We start from the raw sequence: 23,298 nt of genomic DNA on the forward strand, positions 1-23,298 counted from the left end.
CATGAGAAGGTAGAACATCTGTGCCTCATCCCACATGACCGACGTGCCCCATGTGTTATTGTCGTCTGCTACAACTTAACACTTAGTGACTTCCGCATTGGCCCTGATGTGGTCTATACTCCTAGTTTTTTGCATCCTTGCACTTGATCATAATCATTTTGCCTTTTTGCCATGCATTTCACTGGGCACATTATGGCGGTTCGGGTGCACAGTGGCGTGTGCATCAGTGTCACTATCTGTGCCAACATCACAATGTCGTCACTTTCGCTTGATGCAACTAATGCTTCACTTTCAGTTTGTTCTAAAACTGGCTTTACAGCTTTTCCTCTACACGGCATTGTGTGTCTCGGTTGAAGGCTCCGCCCCATTCATGAATATTGATGAGTTACCATTAAGTGTCAGCATGCATACAAATATTCAGGGTTGTTTGCAGCACAATATTATTTCATCCACAAGATGGATGCAGAATACTGTCCTGAGAGCTCTTCAGGCTTAACACTCCAAGGCCAGGATATACGTAACGCTACGAGACGTGTCAGCCTGAGGACAAACTGTCTATACTTGAGCGTGTACTTTAAGTACCGTATATACTCGTGTATAAAAATCAACCATAAAAGCTATCCCCGACTTATACGCCCGTTCAAAAAGGCGACACTTAATTTTTTTCTTCTAACATCTTCTTGCCTCCTCTAATCTCGCATCAGTTTCTCAGACGTGTGAAATTTTGTTGCAAGAGTTAGGGTTCCCCTGATACCGCAAACATCGATATTTCGATAATGGCCATGTGTGTGTCTGTGTGTCACAGTTTCTCGAGCTAAAATGGCTGGATAGAAAAATACCAAATAAGATTTTACCAATTACTTTCGCCACTTCACCGACTTTTAATTTAAAACCAGCTTCATATTTTCTTCTTATCAAACGCTCTTATGATAAAGGTATATGAGGTAGAGATGGGAAATTGATATCGAAGCTTGTGTCAGCCAATCTGAAGTGTAGCGAGTCGAATCACTATGGTCAGAACTTGTGTCAAAACACCGCTGTCATGTGACCCATGACTTTTGAAGCTTCATGCGTCATCGGTGCTTCACAGCGTGCTTCATTGGTTTGACAGCATTTCGTCACTTTGACGCAAAATTAACAGGTAGCCGATATAAAACACATCATTCTCATTCAACAATGTTGGGTTGTGAGGAGAGAGAGATTTGGAGAGTTTTGGTGACAGATGGCGACTAACAGCGGAAAACGACGTTCAAAAGTTAAATAGTATAAATGGACAAGGACCTTAGCAGAATAAAATGAACACAGACTTTTCTGACCTTTTACTGGTGACGTGAGACTGAGACAGTAAGTGCTGCTTCACTGGCACTCTTGAGAGCTTGCCTTGACCTCAGTTAACCACCAGATGTTGCTGTTCATACTGAGCCTAAGGCTTCAAAGCTTTGAATCTTTTATGTCACAAATAGAAAGAAAGACTCAAAACTTCACAAGGCTTCATTTTCCCATCACTAATATGAGGGTGTGAGATACAAAAAACACAAATCAGTGCAAACGTCGCTTAGGAATAGTTCAGCTATTACCGTGTGGTCACGTAGGCACAATACATAGACATAAAAAGGCCGTGTACTCCGTGGTTACTCTCTCAGGTGGGCGTTAGCATATCGTAATCTCTTGGACCAATAGCGTGAGTTTTCTGCATTCGACTTATATGACGACATTATAAAATACCAGAAATTATAATGTAAAACCAAGTCCTGACTAATCCGTGGGAGAATTTAAACGCGAGTATATACGGTAAATCTGGAGGATTCCACCAGGTGGCCGTGTGAGAAATCATCACAGTTTCACTGTGTTATAATTTAAAAGAAGAAAAATGTTAAAAAACAAAATTCTTTGCATTCTGATGCTGTTGTGAAAGTGCAAGAAAAATCTGGACGTGAGCATCAGTAGGCTTTGGAACCAAGTTACCCGAACTATTCTATCACATTTCAGTACAGTAATCCCTTGCTACTTCGCGGTTCACTTTTCGCGGATTTTATATGTAAGCATATCTAAATATATAACGCGGATTTTTCACTGCTTCGCGGGTTTCTGCAGACAATGGGTCTTTTTACTTCTGGTACTTGCTTCCTCAGTTGGTTTGCCCAGTTGATTTCATACAAGAGATGCTATTGGCGGATGGCTGAGAAGCTACCCAATCAGAGCACGCAGTTAAGTTCCTGTGTGCTGATTGGCTCAGCGACGGAGTGCTGCATTAACCAGGAAGTCTCATCTCACTCATTCAGCATCAACGTGCTACTGCTACTGCTTCAGGGGCCGTGTCCAAGCGCCAACAGAAGATGCAAATGATTGCAGAAAAGGTAAAAGTTTTGGATATGTTGAAGGAAGGGAACAGCTACACTGCTGCAGGACACCATTATGGCATCAATGAGTCCACGATTCTTTTTATTTAAAAAGGAGGAAAAGCATATAAGATCCACGGCCGCAGTGTCCTTTAACCAGGGCGCAAAACGAGTTGCAAGTGGACGTGATAAGGCAGTAGTCTGGATGGAATCTGCTTTAGGAATCTTTGCAACAAGGTCGACGATGTCATGACCGCCTACAAGCTGCTACATGTACTTCACTATACAGTAAGTGTAAACTTATCTACCGATTTCATATTGCTTAGCAGTTGTCCCTGTTATTAATAGAGTAAAGGGTGGGTTGTAAACAATACAGGGAGGGTTTAAAAACGTCCAAATACACGTTAAATAATTAAATAAATATGGTGTCCCTACTTTGCGAAAATTCAGTTATCGCGGTCGGCCTTGGAACCTATCTCCCGCAATAAGTGAGGGATTACTGTAATTCTTTACTGCTCTGGTGCTGATCTTTCTGATCATAAAACAGGTCATTACGATAGCAATTGACAAAAAGAATTGATAATTAATTGCAGAATTACGGTATTTGAGGGTTCCTCTAGTGCAGGGGTGGGCAATGTCGGTTCTGGAGGGTCTCAGTGGCTACTGGTTTTCATTCCAACCCAGTTGCTTAATTTGAAATCAATCCTTGCCAGTCTTTGACCTTATTTAATTTTATGGCTTGTTAGTCCGCAATGTCAGGTTCTTATATCGTAGATTTTTTCCTTTCCAAGGATATCATCCAAATGATCTGAAGCTTAAAATGTTGGATTTTCAGTCTGGCACATTTTTCTAGTAAGCGTTTTATTAAAACCAACAGTACATGATGAACACACACAGATGTAAATGGAAAAAAGCTAGATGGTGAACTGCTGGCTGCTTTGTTGTTTACATCTTATTGCTAATTAGGAGCCATTAAAACAGTGAATGCAGCAGTTTAAGACTAAAATAAGCAATTAAGGGTGGGGAACCTTAACAAGCGAGACCACTGAAATGAAGCATCACAATGTCACTTGAGCAGTAAGCGCTTCATCGGCAATAACTGACTCTTCATTAAGAAACAGGGTTGGAACAAAAACCTGATGCCACTGTGGCTCTTCAGGACCGACACTGCCTACCCTTGATCTAGAGTGACGCTTTCTCTCGCACGATTTGGCTCCAAAACTCATCAGCACGTCATCATCTCATAACAGGCTGAAGTTTCGACTTTGGTATTTTTCTGTCCAGCCATTTTAGCTTGAGAAACTGTGACACACAGACATACACACACCCATTATCGAGATATCGATGTTTTCGGTATCGGGGAACCCTAAAACGTTGAAAAACCAGAAATCTAAATTTTTGACGAATCGAAAGCTTTCACTCCTCCCCTCCAGACGATAGGTTATGGTGGGGGAGGGTGCAAAGCAAAAAAAAAAAACGGCAAGATGGTATGTGAGACCTTTAAATGTATTGCATCATTACAATTCGAAATATGAGACACTTATATTGCCTATGCGAGAAATGGAAGACGAAAGCCACCATATTCACAGATCACCATTTAAGTTTGATGATTTGCTTCACCGCCTCGAACCGTTCATCAAACATCGAAGTGCGCACGTTGATCCCGTTGGTGCTGCAAGCCTGCCATCACATGTTGATAGTAAACACCGATGCTGACGTCACGTTAGCAAAACTTGGAACACACAAGCCACTGGTATTTTGACTGGTACTGCAAATCACGCACATGTCGTGATAATTTTTGACAACATGCTCAGAGGGAATGCTGGGAACATGTGGCTGCCATGATGCGTGTGCTTAAGTGTTTTAAGCATCAAGTACAGTCATATGAAAAAGTCTGGGACCCCCTCTCAGCCTGCATATTCATTGACTCTCCTTTCAACATAAAAGAAAACAGTGGTCTGTCTTTCATTTCCATCTGAACATCTGAGTACTGCGGTGTTTTCCGAACAAAGATTTTTAGTGAATCAGTATTTAGTTGTATGAAATTAAATCAAATGTGAAAAACTGGCTGTGCAAAAATGTGAGTCCCCTTGTAATTGTGCTGATTTGAATGCCTGTCACTGCTCAATGCTGATTACTGGCAACACCACATTGGTGGGATGAGCTCATTAAGCTTTGAACTTCATAGACAGGTGTGTCCAATCATGAGATATAAAGAGATTCAAGGTGGTCAATTACAAGTTGTGCTTCCTTCCCTTTGACTCTCCTCTGAAGAGTGACAGCATGGGATCCTCAAAGCAACTCTCAAAAGATCTGAAAACAAAGATTGTTCAGTCTCATGGTTTAGTAGAAGGCTACAAAAAGCTATCTTAGAGGTTTAAACTGTCAGTTTCAACTGTAAGGAATGGAATCAGGAAATGGAAGGCCACAGGCACAGTTGCTGTTAAACCCAGCAGGTCTGGCAGGCCAAGAAAAATCCAGAAGTGGCATATGAGCAGGATTGTGAGAATGGTTACAGACAACCCACAGATCTCCTCCAAAGACCTGCAAGAACATCTTGCTGCAGATGGTGTATCTGTACATCATTCTACAATTCAGTGCAATTTGCACAAAAAACATCAGTATGGCAGGGTGATGAGAAAGAAGCCCTTTCTGCACTCACGCCACAAACAGAGTCGCTTGTTGTATACCAATGCTCATTTAGACAAGCCAGATTCATTTTGGAACAAAGTCCTTTGGACTGAGGAGGCAAAAATGGAGTTATTTGGTCAGAACAATAAGTGCTTTGCATGGCAGAACAAGAAAAACACCTGCTACCTCCTGTCAAATTTGGTAGAGGTCCCATCATGCTGTGGGGCTGTGTGGCTAGTTCAGGGACTGGGGCCCTTGTTAAAGTCGAGGGTCGGATGAATTCAACCCAATATCAACAAATTCTTCAGGATAATGTTCAAGTGTCAGTCACAAAGTTGAAGTCACACAGGGGTTGGAGATTCCAACAAGACAATGACCCAAAACACAGTTCAAAATCTACAAAGGCATTCATGCAGAGGGAGAAGTACAATGTTCTGGAATGGCCTTCACAGTCCCCTGACTTGAATATCATCGAAAATCTATGGGATGATTTGAAGCAGGCTGTCCATCAAATTGAACTGAACTGGAGAGATTTTGTATGAAGAATGGTCAGAAATACCTCCATCCAGAATCCAGACACTCGTCAAAGACTACAGGAGGACAGCGTCTAGAGGCTGTTAGATTTGCTAAAGGAGGCTCAACTAAGTATTGATGTCATATCTCTGTTGAGGTGCCCACATTTATGCACCTGTCTAATTTTGTTATGATGCATATTGCATATTTTCTGTTAATCCAATAAACTTAATGTCACTGCTGAAATACTACTGTTTCCATAAGGCATGTCAGATATTAAAAGGAAGTTCAGCCAACGAGAAACAAAAATCCAAAGAATTAAGAGGGGTTCCCTAACTTTTTCATATGACTGTATAAACCGGCCCTGAAGTAGCAGTCTCCGACCTTTTGGACCCGTCTTATGTAAGACAATTTTCCACAGACTGGCCATGGCGTGCACATAATAAAGTGGCTGGTCTTTTAACACAGGGTGCTTGGTCTCTTTGTGGTCTTAAAGGCTTCACGGCCTCATCGAGCAACCGGTCGCCACATATCACACAGAGCGGGCTTGGAGCTTGTGAATCACCTGTGGCGATAAACCCATACTGTACAGCAAGTAGGACTCTTGGTATTTTCTTTTACATGCAGCTTTCTTTCTGTGGCCAGTCTTGGACTCTTCGGCTGTCTCGTCATTGGCTCTTTCCCATTTTTCAAAGAAGCTTTCCAGAGACGTTTGTTTTTATTTTACTCATTCTAGCTTGTGGGCACCAAATCTGTGACAGAGACAAGTGTGGGACGGAGGCACAGACGGAATGGATGGTGGAGATTGTCAAATGATGGGTGGTCACAGTTATTGACAGTTATTGAGAGTTACTGTTATGGGATATGGCCGGCCGTTCATCCCGGCCAATACCCCCAGGCCACCAGATGGAGTCCTCCCTGCAGCATGGAGGTGCCCCGAATGCCAGCAGGGAATTATGGACATTGGAGTTTTCCTTCACAGCCCTGCTGGATACCATGGGGGCCACCAGAGGACGCTACAGGGAGGCATAAGGACTTGTATGTTCCCTATAACCCATCACAGCAACAGAGGGAATGACGTACTTCCGGGATGAAAAAGAAGAGTTTTGATCTGACCCGGAAGTGCTATGAAGTCACATGGACTGAGGGTTCAGAAGCACTTCCGGGTCAAGGACTATAAAGGATTGTGGGAGATCCCAGACAGATAAGCTGAGTCAGGATGAAGGGTGGCAATGCGTCTGGGAGTGGAGGATTGATTATTGATTCGTGTATTGTGTTTATTTATAAGTATCGTGGAGTGGAGTGTGCTTGGCGCACATTATTATTATAATAAAGTCAACTATTGGACTTTTATCTGGTGTCTGGCGTCTGATCCGAGGGTTCAAGGGAGCGATAGCGCCCCCTATCTGTCACACCGTATATACTCGCAGATAAGTTCTCCCGTGGATAAGTCGGGACTTGCTTTTACAGTATCATTTCTGTTTTTTTATAATGTCGGTTGTATAAGTCAAATGTGGAAAACTCGTGCTATTAGTCCAAGGGATTATGATATGCTAATGCTCACCTGAGAGTAACCACGGAGCACATGCCCTTTTTCTTCTATGTGGACGCAGCAATGCGCTGTATCAGTGTGTGCTCCTGACCTCTCTTTCTCTCTATTGTGCCTACGTGACCACACGGTGATACCTGAACTATTCCGAAGCGACGTTTGCACTGATTTGTGTTTTTTGTATCTCACACCCTCATACACCTTTATCATAAGAGCGTCACTTATCCATGATATCTTCGATCAGAAGAAAATATGAAGTCTGGTTTTAAATTAAATGTCGTTGAAGTAGTGAAAGAAATTGGTAAGTGTGCTGCTGCAACAAAATTTGATGAGTCTGAGAAACTGATGTGAGATTGTAGGAGGCAAGAAGATGTAAAACAAAAATGTGTCGCATTTTTGAACGGGCGTATAAGTCGGGGTCCGATTTTATGAATGGTTTTTCGGGTTTCAAGACCCGACTTATACGCTAGTATATACGGTAATTGTACACCACAAATAAATCAATCTACATGCACATCCAAACCTTACTTAATGCCAGCCGGCCGGCCGGCCGGCCCACCTGCTTCCTTAACTACAGGGACCATTGGGGTACACAAACAACAAAACACAGTCACTGTTCTACAGGGGTGATCTGGTCATTGCTCAAAATAAAATAGTCCATCAAATAAAACGTTTTTGTTAAAACTTTGTGTGGCCCGGTGGTTGGGGGCCTCTGCTCTAAAGTACATCATTACATGTCACCCAGAGTGCGACTCGGGCTTAACTGTATTTATGTAGAATGCTGAGCTCAAGTCACACTCAGGCTGTGATGCCAAGGAAGTTACAAAATTGTGTGTTCACTGGCGTAGCAATGGATTGTGCAAAGCACAAGGGCCTTCGAGCTTGGGGTGACCCACTCAGGGCCGTATGGCTTTTATTTTTAATTTTTACTAACTAAAACAGCGGTTTCACAGTCTCGATGCAGTGGCTTCAATGTTCAATGTCTTGTTACCATCAACTCACAGTGATGTGTGATGAGGTGCATGGCAGGTGAGACACTGACTCCTTCAGAGTGAGATTTACAAATTTAGGAACCAAACTGATCATTTGGCAGCCTGCACATTGACTACTGGTTATGTTTCATATCTCATCAGCATTCTTTACACACATAGACAGGTAAGGTTCATATTTGGATAAGAGAGAACGTGACATTTCTAGCGGCGAGAGAGAGCGGAGAGAGCGCCTTTGCTCCTCACCCTCTATGTGTTCTAAATTTGCCGTTGCAATTCCACAATTCACACTCATTCAATACAAATGAATGTATAGAGTGGTGTGCAAAAACGGATTTCAATTTTTACCTTAATTGAAATATTTAGCTGTTTTTAAAAGCTTTTAATTCTGATGCTTTAATCAATTTTAATACGGACTGTTCAACGCAAGGATAACAAGAAAAAGAAAAGAATATTGTATTTAAGGTCAAAATGTAGTTTTTAAATATTGAATGTTTTTTTCTTAGTCTGATCCCATTTTTTATAAAATTGAAAACTCTTTATGGTCTTATCTTTATTTGTAAATGAAGTCCATGCGCCTATCCTTCTCCACGAAAATCTCTGTCACTTTCTTGTAAAAGTCCTCCTTATTTTCCTTTAGTTTTAAAAATCTTAATCTTCCATTTTGGCAGTCTGTCGGAATAAAAAAATAAAAATAAATGGAGCGCTGCAGTGCACTTGACTTTCTGATGTCGCTGACTTATCGGCACCTCTGCGTAGAAGAACAGCAGCAACAAGCACCTGTTTGGCTCAATGCGCCCCCTTCACTCATTCACGTTGTGCCTTTTCACGGCGGTTTTATGTTTGATCAGCAAGACTAAATATGTCACACACATCCATTAAAGATATTAGCCAGACTGTGGAAAGTCAGGATGTGTAATAAACGTGTCTGCAAACCTTATATTGGCGACATACAGAGAGACAGCAACAGGCCCGCACCATTGCAGGCATCAACCTCGTGTGTGAGGGAGAGCGCAGTCTGAGGTGAGGTTTGGCTTTGAAAAGGAAATGCGCCAAAGCAATAACTATAAAAAATTATCAAAATTATTGGAATCATACAGAAAAGAAATTTATAGCACAGACAAGTGGACAGATTTATTTTATGTTATCATTATTAGTTATGGCGGCACGGTGGCGCAGTGAGTAGCGCTGCTGCCTCACAGTTGAGAGACCTGGGGACCTGTGGTTCGCTTCCCGGGTCCTCCCAGCGTGGAGTTTGCATGTTCTCCCTGTGTCTGCGTGGGTTTCCTCCCACAGTCCAAAGACATGCAGGTTAGATGGATTGGCGATTCTAAATTGGCCCTAGGGTATGCTGGGTGTTTGTGTGTGTCCTGCGGTGGGTTGGCACCCTGCCCGGGATTGGTTCCTGCCTTGTGCCCTGTGTTGGCTGGGATTGGCTCCAGCAGACCCCCATGACCCTGAGTTTGGATTCAGCGGGTTGGAATATTGATGGATGGATGGATTATTAGTTATTTTTTTTACTTTTCATGATGACGGGTGGAGCTCTGGACTGCCTCCCCAGCCCGCACGTCCCTGAGGCTTACAATTTTCTTGAAGTGTTTCCCTGACATGAACTCTACATTATACACTAGCTGTGCTACCCATCCAAGTCAGGATGAAATCATTGTAGCCAACGTGGACCTCCGCATTTACACTTGCAACGCACCTTCTATTGGAATGTGTTTTCTAATGCAGGTAGTGTACAAAAGTCTGCGCACGCTGCCTGTTGCTTCATCACATTCACAGGTTAGGCGTGAGCATGCGCACGCGTTATTTCTATATCTGACACGCAGAGACGCTATACTGCTCAATTAGCCAGATCTATATTACTAAACGAAGGTTGTATATATGCACGGATGTCAGACGCCAGAAGCAAGCCATGCTGAAAGCACACGCACACAGCGCCTCAGTTCCCCAGCAAGCCGTGCCAAAAGCGCATGCGCACAGCGCCTCAGCACTCCAGAGTCAAAACCTGCGGCTTCCCAGAGTCAGTAGGTGGTGCCCAAACAACACAACACAACCTGTAAACGAAACTTGAGGTAAAGCGTGCACGCCAGGTTCTATATATGCACGGATGCCAGAGACCAGAAGCAAGCCGTGCACAATATAACCGCCGCCTGAACGTGAACGCGCACACCACCGCATATACAACCTTCGTTTAGTAATGTAGATCTCCAAGCCCGGATCCGCTGCCATGGTCACTTAAGCACGCAAATCTGCCGCCGTCAGCTAACGACTTCTAGCTAATGACACAGCCATAGAAAAACAAAAACAAGGCTGCATGGATAAAAACAATGAATGAAGGCGCCTACAATGCGCTTCTGAAACACCAGAACCAAAGGAGTCACAGCTCCAAAAAGAAACAACTTTAGTACAAATATATTTATTTAAATAAATGAAAACTTACCCAGGACGCACCCACCCTCCATGATTTTTCATCCCTCCAAAGATTAGAGGGAACAGAAAGTGATTGCCATTCTTGGATTTGTGATTCTTTTGAGAATCTGGGCTTTACTGGTATTAGATATTAGCCAGACTATGGAAAGTCAGGGTGTATAATAAACGTGTCTGCAAACATTAGATTGGCGACATACAGAGAGACAGCAACAGACACATGCGGGCATCAGCCCCGTGTGTGAGGAGAGGAGAGCGCAGCCCGAGGTGAGGCGAGGCTCGTCGCTGCCGCACCTCATGTTTCTCCCCTGTATTTGAACAGGAAACATGCCAATTCAGTGATTTTGACTATAAAAATGATCAAAGTTATTGGAATCATACAGAAAACAATTTTATAGCACATACAAATTTATTTGATGTTATTATTATTAGTTTTGTTTTACTTATCATGGTGAGCCTCACCTGCCTCCCCTGACCGCAGGTCCCTGTCCTCAAGCACAAGCGATCATCTAAGATGCCTTATTTTATATCACAGTCTCTTAAGTTTGATCAGGTTCAGGTACGGCGACCTTGCTTTCATTTGCGATCATGCAGAGAAACAAGATAAGAGCACGAGGAGCTCAGTTCTTTATTTTTCATTGACCCGTCCTCAGCCCTCAGATGGTAGTTTCCATTTCAAGTTTTCTGACGAAAAATGTACCAGAATTACCAAAGTTCAGCAGCTCTAGCATAAAAAAAACATGGGATTCAACAAAGGAATGACGCATTGAAATGATTCCACAGACAGCATATCTTTGTTTTTAAAAGTTTTAGTTAAAATTCAAAGTAAAGCAGTTCACACAAGAAAAAAAATTAAATAGCATAAATGAGAAGAGTTCTTGTTGAAGAGAAGTTCTGTTCAAAACGCTTGGTGGCAGCCTCCCTGGCTGAGGATGGCGCCTCAGTTTCCCACAGGGTTCCATGGGAGATGGAGTTCTCCATGGTACATTTCTAATCATTACAAATCACTTCTAAACGTTTCTGAACCATTTCTAACGGTCAGAAAACTGTACGCCTACCCATTTCTATGCTGAAAATGGGTCTTTTAAGTCCCCGTGTGTACTGGGACCACCTGTCCAAAACAACAACTGACTCAATTATCACACTGTATCTCAGTGACAGCAAGAAAGTTCTATCTCATACTAACTTACAGGGGGAAAAGACTGTACTACAGGTGTCGAACTCCGGTCCTGGAGGGCCGCAGTGGCTGCAGGTTTTCATTCTAACCATCTTCTTCATTAGTGACCAGTTTTTGCTGCTAATGAACTTCTTTTGCTTTAGTTTTAATTAACTTGACTCAGACCCTTTAGTTGTCTCTTTTTCCTTAACTAGCAGGCAAACGATAACGAGATACAAAACAAGACGCCTCATGACCAGCTCACCTGTGCCCAGCACACAATATCTGAAAATAACGAAAGGTGAAGGTCTCAGTAAGGTTGAACTCTCAGGTCATCTCAACGGCGTTCTTAGAAAAAATAGAAAATCAACAGTTTTAGAAATGTCTGCTGTGGCAGAATGAGAGCAGCAACAAGCCATGGAATTAAATAACGAGTTTAATTAACAGCAAGAATCAGCTTTTCATTAAGGGACTGGTTGGAGTGAAAATTGGTTGTAGTTTGAAATCCCAGTTTAGTTGGTCATCTGTCGGCTTGTTTCACGTCTCATTTCTGTTTGGCTGCCATTTAATGAAGAAACAAATCAATTCAGAGGACTGAATCCTTAAAAACAGGGCTGTTAAAATGAACGGAAAAGGAGTTAATTAGCAGTGATAACTGATTAGGAAAAGGGTTAGAATGAAAACCTGCAGCCACTGAGGCCCACCAGGCCTGGAGTTCGACACCCCTGGACACCATTGTCTATGACTATGACAGGAATTTATATTCTATTCAAATTAAGCAAACGCTAGCTCAAAAGCTGCAACTTTCTAAGACTGGCTCTCACATTTCCGGCCCCCTAATTGGCTGTGCAGGAGCGGAGACAATTACTATACTTCATCCATCCATTGTCCAACCCGCTGAATCCGAACACAGGGTCACGTGGGTCTGCTGGAGCCAATCCCAGCCAACACAGGGCACAAGGCAGGAAACAATCCTGGGCAGGGTGCCAACCCACCGCAGGACACACACAAACACACCCACACACCAAGCACACACTAGGGGCCAATTTAGAATCGCCAATCCACCTAACCTGCATGTCTTTGGACTGTGAAAGGAAACCGGAGCACCCGGAGGAAACCCACGCAGACACGGGGAGAACATGCAAACTCCACGCAGGGAGGACCCGGGAAGCGAACCACAGGTCTCCAGGTCTCCCAACTGCGAGGCAGCAGCGCTACCCACTGCGCCACCGTGCCGCCCTACTATACTTCAATTTGAGACAATTAATTTTATATTTTCAAATCACTAAATGTTTCTTTGCAGTGTTATTGCTAAACATTTCTTATTTCAAATGCTGGCTGCTTCTTGAAGCAGGCGCAGTTTATTCACTGGTCTGTCCAGTGTGCTGCTGTTGGTCTGCACACAAACTCTTCTGACTGCACCTTTGGCATCTGGCATTGTCTTGATGACTCGACCCATTAACCAGGAATTGCGAGGTGTAGCTTTATCTACAATTAAAATAACGTCCCCTGGTTCAAAATTTCTTCTCGGTGCAAGCCATTTTTGACGTTCTTGAAGTATTGGCAAACTACTCTTTAGTCCATCTTTTCCAAAACAAAATCAGCCATGTATAGAATTTGCGTCCAGTGTCTTTGAGTGTACTTGGTCATTTTTAGAAAAGAGTTCAGGTGGCATATCAGGTTAACAGCAAGTGATTGGGTGTGAGTGGCACCAAATCATTTGGGTCACTTCATGTCTTTGTGAGGGGGTCTGTTATTGATAATCGATTCCACCGAAGACTTTCATCGTCGAGTGTTTGTTGGTTTCTTATGCTTCTGATTTGTCTTGCCCATACTCCACCTTGATGTGAGGCTGATGGTGGATTGATTTGTTTCTGCATCATAGCATTGCTGAATTTTTTTCTTGCTTCAAATTTTTAATTGCTTCTCGTAGCTCTCTTTCTGCTCCAATGAAGTTTGTTCCATTATCTGAGCACATGATCTTAACTTGTCCTCTTCTGCACAGGAATCGGCGTATGGCATGGATACAAGAATCAGTGTCTAAGCTGTGGTGGGCGGCCAGGTCCCATGCCCGGCCGGGACGCCCTTTCTACACATGTTCCGGGGGAGCAATCATGGACTGCTCAGTACCTCCCTGCCTGAGGATGGTGCCTCAGTTTCCCACAGGGTTCCATGGGAGATGGAGTTCTCCACAGCCCTATTGGGATCTGGGGTGGCCGCCAGGGGGTGCTGCATGGGTCCCTGAGCCGGCCTGGACAACTATACAGCCCCGCCTGGAAGTGCAATCAGAAACAGGTGATCAAGCACCTGGAGCACTTCCGGGTGGGCTATAAAAAGGTCTACCGATTGGATGGTTTAGTGAGGTCCTCGGATCGGCCCTGCCACGGTCGCTCGCGGCCTCTGACAGAGCGCCAAGAAGACGATCGAACTTGACTATCTAGAGGAAGTAAAAGTCGTAACAAGGTTTCCGTAGGTGAACCTGCGGAAGGATCATTACCAGTTTGTGCCGACCTGCCGTTGGACGGTTGGACCCAAAACCTCTCGGGCCCGCTTCCCCGCCCTCTCTCCGGAGAGGCGGGGGGGCCGGGGCAGAGGGGGCGGAAGGGGAGGTGGGTGGCGTGGCGGCGGTCCTCCCCGGGGCGCGGCCCGGACATGCGTGGCCTTGGAGAGGGCCCGGGTGGTAGGCGCTACCCTCCCGGGTGCCCGCCCGGACCTCTCGTCACCAGGCACGGCCGGGACACGGTCACCCAGTTGCCTTCTCCCCCCCAGTCGGCAGTAAACCCGGGCACCTACTTGTCTGCTTCGGCGACGCAATCCAATCGGGGCCAGAATCGCGAGGAAGAGGACGAGGTTGCCTGGGAGGAGTGGTGGTGCCTAACAGGAGTGTTGAGTAAAGTGCTTTGGGACTGTTGTTGTGGCTGGAGGGTTCACAGGGAAGACGTGCCCTCCAGCTGAAGAAAAATAAAGTCTTTATTGGATTTTACACGTGCCTCTGTGTCAGTCTGTGCCAGGTCGGGCACAATATAGCTCCTTTCTCACAGTGCGCAGCTCTGGTTGTCAGACAAGTGAAGAGTACTCTGTACCACTTGACCAGACTTCACCCTCTTTTTGACTTGAAAGGGACCAAAATAAATCGACTCCAACATTAGTGAACAGTGGTTGGTCGGGTACTAGACGATCTTCTAGCAAATCTGCCATTTTTTGCTCACCTGTTTTCACATTGTATCTTCTGCATGTTGTGCATTTCTCTGATTGCCGAGTTTGCTTGAGGTATCCAGTATTTCTGGCCTAACTGTGCGCCCACAATGTCCGATTTCTTTATGAATGTGCTGCAATATGAGAGTGCTTGTGAAGAATTGCTGGATGTTTAGCTTCTTCAGGCATTGCAGCTTTGTTGAGTCTTCCTCCATCTCTCAGTATTCCATCTTGAATGATCGGGTCAAGTTTATAGATTTGACTGTTCTTTTGTACACCAGCCTTTTTCTTTAAAGCCTTTAATTCTTATGGAGATTCTTGCTGTTGACTAAGGCGGATAAGCTCTTTTTCAGCTTTAGCCAAGTCTTCCAGAGAAATTGGGCTTAGTTTTTAAGGTCACTTTTTCATGTGCTTTGCGATGAGTGATTTTTGTTTTTCTGGATTACTTTTAGATTTTAGATGTTTTTCTTTCATTTTTTTTAAGTGCAGCAGTTATGTCTTTAAAGTTGAGGAGCCAAACCATTACTTTTGTCAAGCGTAGCCAATCTGAAAAGTAAGTGATTAGGTTTGTTGATTTGCTCACTCGCCTCTTCTATTCTAGTGATGTTGACTGCAGAAATTTTAACTTCTGGATCATCTTCAAAGAGTGAATCGGTAAGTTGATCTTGTCTTTTTGGTCACTCTCGTTTGGGCTTCATTAAGAAACTTGGACCTTGTGACCATGTGGTGCTTTTGAGAAAGCTCTCTATGCTCTTAGCCTTCTGGATGCTTGATCAGACAGGTTAAGGGCAGATGTGACATACATCCACTGTGAAGGTTGTGAATGATCTCTGTTGGCGACAAAGGTCTTTAGAACATTAGAACACTCTAGACGAGAAAAGGCCATTAAGCCCAACAAAGCTCGCCAGTCCTATTCACTTATTTCTTCCAAAAAAACATCACGTCGAGTTTTGAAAGTCCCTAAAGTCTTACTGTCTACCACACTACTTGATCGCTTATTCCAAGTGTCTATCATTCTTAGTGTAAAGAAAAACTTCCTAAATCTTTGTGCGAAATTTACCCTTAACAAGTTTCTAACTGTGTCCCCATGTTCTTGATGAACTCATTTTAAAATAGCAGCCTTGATCCACTGGACTACAGTTAGGTCCATAAATATTTGGACAGACAACTTCTTTCTAATTTTGGTTCTGTACATTACCACAATGAATTTTAAATGAAACAACTCCGATGCAGTTGAAGTGCAGACTTTCAGCTTTAATTCAGTGGGGTGAACAAAACGATTGCATAAAAATGTGAGGCAACTAAAGAATTTTTTAACACAATCCCTTCATTTCAGGGCTCAAAAGTAATTGGACAAATGAAATAGCTGGAAAAAAAATGTTCATTTCTAATACTTGGCTGAAAACCCTTTGCTGGCAATGAGAGCCTGAAGTCTTGAGCTCCTGGACATCACCAGATGTTGGGTTTCCTCCTTTTTAATGCTCTGCCAGGCCTTTACTGCAGCGGCTTTCAGTTGCTGTTTGTTTGTGGGCCTTTCTGTCTGAAGTTTACAACAACAACAGCATTTATTTATATAGCACATTTTCATACAAAAAGTAGCTCAAAGTGCTTTACATAATGAAGAAAAGAAGAATAAAAGACAAATAAGAAATTAAAATAAGACAACCTTAGTTAACATAAAAAGGAGTAAGGTCCGATGGCCAGGGTGGACAGAAAAAACAAAAAAAAACTCCAGAAGGCTGGAGAAAACAATAAAATCTGTAGGGGTTCCAGGCCACGAGACCGCCCAGTCCCCTTTGGGCATTCTACCTAACATAAATGAAATAGTCCTCTTTGTAGTTAGGGTTCTCACGGAGTCACTTGATGCTGATGGTTATACAGACTTCTGGCTTTTAATCCATCCATCATTGTTGGAACATCATGGTGCTTTGGGTAGATGGTGGTGGCACAAGCCACCACCAATAGGACACCGGAAAAGAAAACAGAAGAGAGAGTAGGGGTTAGTACAAATTTTGAATGAATAGTTATTATAATGAATTGGATATACAGAGTGTCAGGATTAAATTACAGTGAAGTTATGAGAAGGCCATGTTAAAGTAATGTGTTTTCAGTAGTTTTTTAAAGTGCTCCACTGTATTAGCCTGGCGAATTCCTACTGGCAGGCTATTCCAGATTTTAGGTGCATAACAGCAGAAGGCCGCCTCACCACTTCTTTTAAGTTTTGCTCTTGGAATTCTAAGGAGACACTCAGTTGAGGATCTGAGGTTGCGATTTGGAATATAAGGTGTCAGACATTCCGATATATAAGACGGGGCGAGATTATTTAAAGCTTTATAAACCATAAGCAGAATTTTAAAGTCAATTCTGAATGACACAGGTAACCAGTGTAGTGACATCAAAACTGGAGAAATGTGTTCGGATTTTCTTTTCCTGGTAAGGATTCTAGCAGCTGCATTCTGCACTAATTGCAAACGATTGATGTCTTTTTTGGGTAGTCCTGAGAGGAGTGCATTACAGTAATCTAGCCGACTAAAGACAAACGCATGATCTAATTTCTCTGCATCTTTCGATGATATAAGAGGTCTAACTTTTGCTATGTTCCTTAGGTGAAAAAATGCTGTCCTAGTGATTTTATTAATATGCGATTTAAAATTCAGATTACAATCAACGGTTACCCCTAAGCTTTTTACCTCCGATTTGACTTTTAATCCTAATGCATCCAGTTTATTTCTAATAGCCTCATTGTATCCATTATTGCCAATCACTAAGATTTCGGTTTTTTCTTTATTTAATTTGAGAAAGTTACTATTCATCCATTCTGAGATACAGGTTAGACATTGTGTTAGCGAATCAAGAGATTTGGGGTCATCAGGTGCTATTGATAAATACAGCTGTGTGTCATCAGCATAGCTGTGGTAGCTCACGTTATGTCCCGAGATAATCTGACCTAATGGAAGCATGTAGATGGAGAAGAGCAGCGGACCCAGGATAGAGCCTTGTGGAACACCATATAGAATATCATGTGTCTTTTTGTTGTAATTACCACAACTAACAAAGAATTTTCTCCCTGCCAGGTAGGATTCAAACCAGTTTAAGACACTGCCAGAGAGGCCCACCCATTGACTAAGGCGATTCTTAAGAATATTATGATCAATAGTGTCAAATGCGGCACTCAAATCTAAGAGGATGAGAACAGATAAATGGCCTCTGTCTGCATTTACCCGCAAGTCATTTACTACTTTAACGAGTGCAGTTCTGTGCTGTGATTTGTTCTAAAACCTGACTGAAATTTATCAAGAATAGCATGTTTATTGAGGTGCTCATTTAACTGCATAATGACTGCCTTCTCTAGAATTTTACTTAAGAAAGGCAGGTTAGAGATGGGTCTATAATTTTCAAGAGCAGAGGGGTCGAGATTATTTTTCTTAAGTAGGGGTTTAACTACCGCAGTCTTAAGACAGTCTGGGAAGACCCCCCATATCTAATGACGAATTTACTATGTCAAGAACATTATCAATAAGCACACCCGATACTTCTTTGAAAAAATTTGTTGGTATTGGGTCAAGGACGCAGGTGGATGGTTTCATTTGAGAAATTATTTTATGTAAATCAGGTAAATCTATCCTAGTGAAAGACTCTAATTTATTTATTATGGAGTACTGGGGTTTCGGGGGATCCTTAGTGTTGGGGAGATATACTATGTTATTTCTAATATCATTAATTTTTTGATTGAAAAATACAGCGATAGCCTCACAGGTTTTACTGGAAGTACTTAGAAGGCATTCCTTTGAGTTACCTGGGTTTAATAGATGATCAATTGTCGAAAATAAGACTCTGGGATTACTAGCATTGTTATTTATAATCTTAGAGAAATAGCAGCGCCTCTCAAGACGGACTGTGTTATTGTATTCTGTTATTTTAACTTTTAATATCTCATAGTCAATAGTTAGTTTAGTCTTCCTCCATTTACGCTCAGCTCTACGGCATGTTCTCTTTAAATCAGACACTCTTTGGGTCTTCCAAGGTATAACAATGCTAGAAGATTTTTTAACTGTCTTTTCAGGTGCAACTATGTCAACAGCAGCCCTCACTTTAGTATTAAATCTTTCCACCTTACTATTTACATTCTCCTCGCTATTATAGTTGGCACTATAAACGGACTGATTGGTTAGAATGTTTGTAAGTTTTAAAGTTGCTGATGAGTCAAAGAAGCGTTTTTTAACAATATGCTTCTCATGAGTGTTTTCTATCATTATTTCTATATTAAAAAGTAGAAGAAAATGGTCTGATAGACCCGTATCAATGACCTGCTTTATATCAACTTTTAGTCCTTTAGTAATTACTAAGTCTAACGTATGACCTGCTTTATGTGTAGGCTGATTAACGAGCTGTCTCAAATCAAAAGAGTCCAGGAGGTTCATAAATTCTTTTACTTTTTGGTCACATTGATTATCTACATGAAAATTAAAGTCGCCGACTATTAAGAGTGCGTCATAGTTCGTAATTAAGATTGACATCAAGTCAGAGAATTCCTCAAAGAAAGACGCGTTGAATTTAGGAGGTCTATACACGGATAATACTAGAACGTGAGAATCTCCCTGAATAACAATGGCGAGATACTCAAAAGACTTGAACTTACCAAAACTGATATTTTTACATTTTAACCTGCTAGAGTAAATGTTTGCTAATCCGCCACCTCTCTTTCCTTGGCGATCAGCACGAGTAAAACTGTAATCCGGAGGCGCAGATTCGATTAAAACAGCTGCGCCATCTGAGCTAAGCCACGTTTCACTTAGTGCAATAAAATCTATTTTTTTTTTCACTAATAATGTCGTTGATAAAAAACGTCTTGTTAGTTAAAGCTCTAATATTTAATAGTGCCATATTCAATGTTTCGGAGGAGCAGAGATGAATACTATGTGCGTTATTGATATAGGAACAGGAATTAAGTTATTTTTATTAGCGCCGCTCTGCGTGTATTTTTTATTTAATCTATGATCTGTTTTTACAGTTTTAATACATTGTTCATCTAAAGTAGTAACTTTAATTAAATTATGGCGTTTATGCCGTATTGCCTAGATTTTCTATGTGCATTAGATTGGTTATTACAGTATTTATGTTGCGCACTTTTATGGAAGATTTTTTTAAACAATTATCATGACCAAACACAGGAGTGGCATTTCGGAAGGGGTTAAAAGCAGAGATAGATAGTCAAGATAAACGAATTACCTTCGATATGTTTTCGGAGAGGACCCGGGCGCCGAAGCTGTTCGGATGCAGGCCATCTCGCTTGAAGAAACGCGGGTCTTTCCCAAAAGAGATCCCAGTTGTTAATGAACCCGATGTCTTGATTCTTGCAGAAGCCCTGCAGCCAGTTGTTTAAACCAAGCAGACGACTGTAATACTCGTTTGATCGTCTGACGAGAGGGAGTGGACCCGAGATGAAGATCTTTGCCGATGGGGTCCTCTCCTTTGTGACTTTAATTAATGCAGTGAAGTCTGCCTTGAGGATCTCCGACTGTCGGTGCCTTATGTCGTTTACGCCAGCATGTATAACAATGGCTCCAACTGCCCTGTTCTTGTAGATCGCCGGCGCACGTCTCGTCACATCTCGGACACGAGCACCGGGAAAACAAGAAACAAAAGATTTTCTATTAGGGCAAGTGATATTGAGGTTCCTAACAATAGAATCACCTACCACAATTACATCACCAGGAGCTGAAGGCGAACTGGGGACGCTTAGAGGGTCAAACCGGTTCTGGGTTACGATGCTTGCCTGTGCCGATGGAGGTGTTCTGGCCTTGACCCCCCGCCTGCATAGCTGAAATACACCGAGGTCATCATCGGTGTCGCTCCTACGATGCGCGGTTTTGGGTCATTGTCCACCTGTATCATGAAACGCCGCCCAATCAATTTGACTACTGTATTTAGCTGGATTTGAGCAGACAGTATGTCTCTGAACACCTCAGAATTCATTCGGCTGCTTCTGTCCTGTGTCACAACATCAATAAACACGAGTGTCCCAGTGCCACTGGCAGCCATGCACGCCCAAGCCATCACACTGCCTTCCTCCACTGTGTTTTACAGATGATGTGCTATGCTTTGGATAATGAGCTGTTCCACGCCTTCTCCATACTTTTTTCTTGCCATCATTCTGGTAGAGGTTGATCTTGGTTCCATCTGTCCAAAGAATGTTTTTCCAGAGCTGTGCTGGCTTTTTTAGATGTTCTTTAGCAAAGTCCAATCTAGCCTTTCTATTCTTGAGGCTTATGAGTGGCTTGTACCTTGCAGTGCACCCTCTGTATTTACTTTCATGCAGTCTTCTCTTTATGGTAGACTTGGATATTGATACGCCGACCCCCTGGAGAGTGTTGTTCACTTGGTTGGATGTTGTGAAGGGGTTTCTCTTCACCATGGAAATGATTCTGCGATCATCCACCACTGTTGTCTTCCGTGGACGTCCAGGTCTTTTTGCGTTGCTGAGTTCACCAGTGCTTGCTTTCTTTCTCAGATGTACCAAACTGTAGATTTTGCCACTCGTAATATTGTAGCAGTTTCTCCGATGGGTTTTTTCTGTTTTCGCAGTTTAAGGATGGCTTCTTTCACCTGCATGGAGAGCTCCTTTGACCGCATGTTGTCTGTTCACAGCAAAATCTTCCACATGCAAGCACCATACCTGAAATCAACTCCAGGCCTTTTATCTGCTTAATTGATAATGACATAATGACGGACTTGACCACACCTGCCCATGAAATAGCCAAAGAGTCAATTGTCCAATTACTTTTGAGCCCCTGAAATGAAGGGATTGTGTTCAAAAAATGCTTTAGTTGCCTCACATTTTTATGCAATCGTTTTGTTCACCCCACTGAATTAAAGCTGAAAGTCTGCACTTCAACTGCATCTGAGTTGTTTCATTTAAAATTCATTGTGGTAATGTACAGAACCAAAATTAGAAAAAACTTGCCTCTGTCCAAATATTTATGGACCTAACTGTAATTCCCTTCATCATTTTAAACACTTCAGTCAGGTCTCCTCTTAATCTTCTTTGTCTTAAACTGTAAAGGCTCAGCTCTTTTAATCTTTCCTCCTAACTCAACCCCTGTAGCCCTGAATCAGCCTTGTCGCTCTTCTCCAGACCTTCTCTAGTGCTGCTATGTCCTTTGTGTAGCCTGGAGTCTTGAATCGACTGCTTTCATTTGAGATGTATTTTAGCACCGTGGTGCTGTCAGTCCTAAAGGGAGATTCTTGGAAAGGCATTTGAAGTTTACCTTTTAGCATTTCGTCCATTTTGACTGCCACAATGGCTGCTGTCAGCTCCAATCTCGGGATGGTGACCTGTTTCAGTGGGGCAACTCTTGGACTTGCTCTTCAGGAATGAACAATGCCTTTTGACTTCTTTGTTGGTTAAGACAGTGGTTCTCAAACTGTGGGGCGGGCCCCCCAAGGTTGGCACGAAGTAGCAAAAAGGGGGCCGCGAAAATGTGAAAAAAAGAAAACAAGAATTGAAAATATGAAAAATACATCTATTGAAACCAAAACAAATGAACTTAAACTACATTCTGATACTAGAAAAATAAATATTGAGTTAGATAAATGTCGATAAAAGTTAAGTAGGTATAATAAAATATGCATCTATGATATATCATTGATTAAAAAAGAAATTGGTATTAGTGGGCTCCTTTCAAAAAAACGTTGGGGGGGGGCGTGATTAAAACTGTTATGAAAACTCGAGTTGCAAATACTTAAAGTTTGAGAAACGCTGAGTTAAGACAAGGTAGGTGGCAGTGCCATATCCATCTTCACTGGCATCTGGTGCATTTTGTGCTGACTTTTTGGTTCCAAACCAGGCAGGTTTGACGCATCTGTTCACTTTATAGTCTTCTAGTAATTGTAAATCATCTGATGAATATGTTTGACTTCTACTTCTTCATCCCACCCAAATTTCTCTTAGCACAAGTCTCTCAAGATAAGTTTTGCTGGCAGTATGGTGGCTGCTATAAAACCAAGAGGATCGTAAACTGAGCTAACAACAGACAGAATACCACTCCTTGTAGCGGGCTTCTATTATAACTTTATCTGAGATTTGAAAATGTCCGTTGCACCACTGGACGCCCAGAGCACATTCTGTGGGAAGCAGATGGTAGCTCAAATCTTAAGTTTTTTTGTTCAAGACCTCTGTCTTCTTCAGGAATAGATAATAAAATTTCTCTGTTGTTACTCACCCACTTAGTCAAATGAAATCCCCCTTTGAGGCACAGACCTTGGAGGTCCTTTGCCAGCTTTATTGCTTGTTCTTCTGTTGCCACCGACTGTAGGCAGTCATCCACATAGAAGTTATTGAGAAACGGTATTAACAGCTTCCTCCCGAAATGTATCTCTGGCATCTTTGGCTGTTCTACGCAAAGCATAAGAAGCACAACTGGGTGAAGAAGTATCACCAAAAAGATGTACTGTCATTTTGAATTCTTCCAGGTCTTTACATAGATTACCTTC

The 23,298-nt window shown here is 42.5% G+C and overlaps 1 protein-coding gene across 1 annotated transcript in view; it reads left to right on the plus strand.

The window, feature by feature from the left end:
- sympk (symplekin) overlaps window positions 1-23,298 on the plus strand; it is a 581,858-nt gene that overhangs the window by 102,929 nt on the left and 455,631 nt on the right. The window lies entirely within an intron of this gene.

Source organism: Erpetoichthys calabaricus, chromosome 1 (genome assembly GCF_900747795.2).
Source record: "Erpetoichthys calabaricus chromosome 1, fErpCal1.3, whole genome shotgun sequence".
Classification (NCBI taxonomy): domain Eukaryota; kingdom Metazoa; phylum Chordata; class Cladistia; order Polypteriformes; family Polypteridae; genus Erpetoichthys; species Erpetoichthys calabaricus.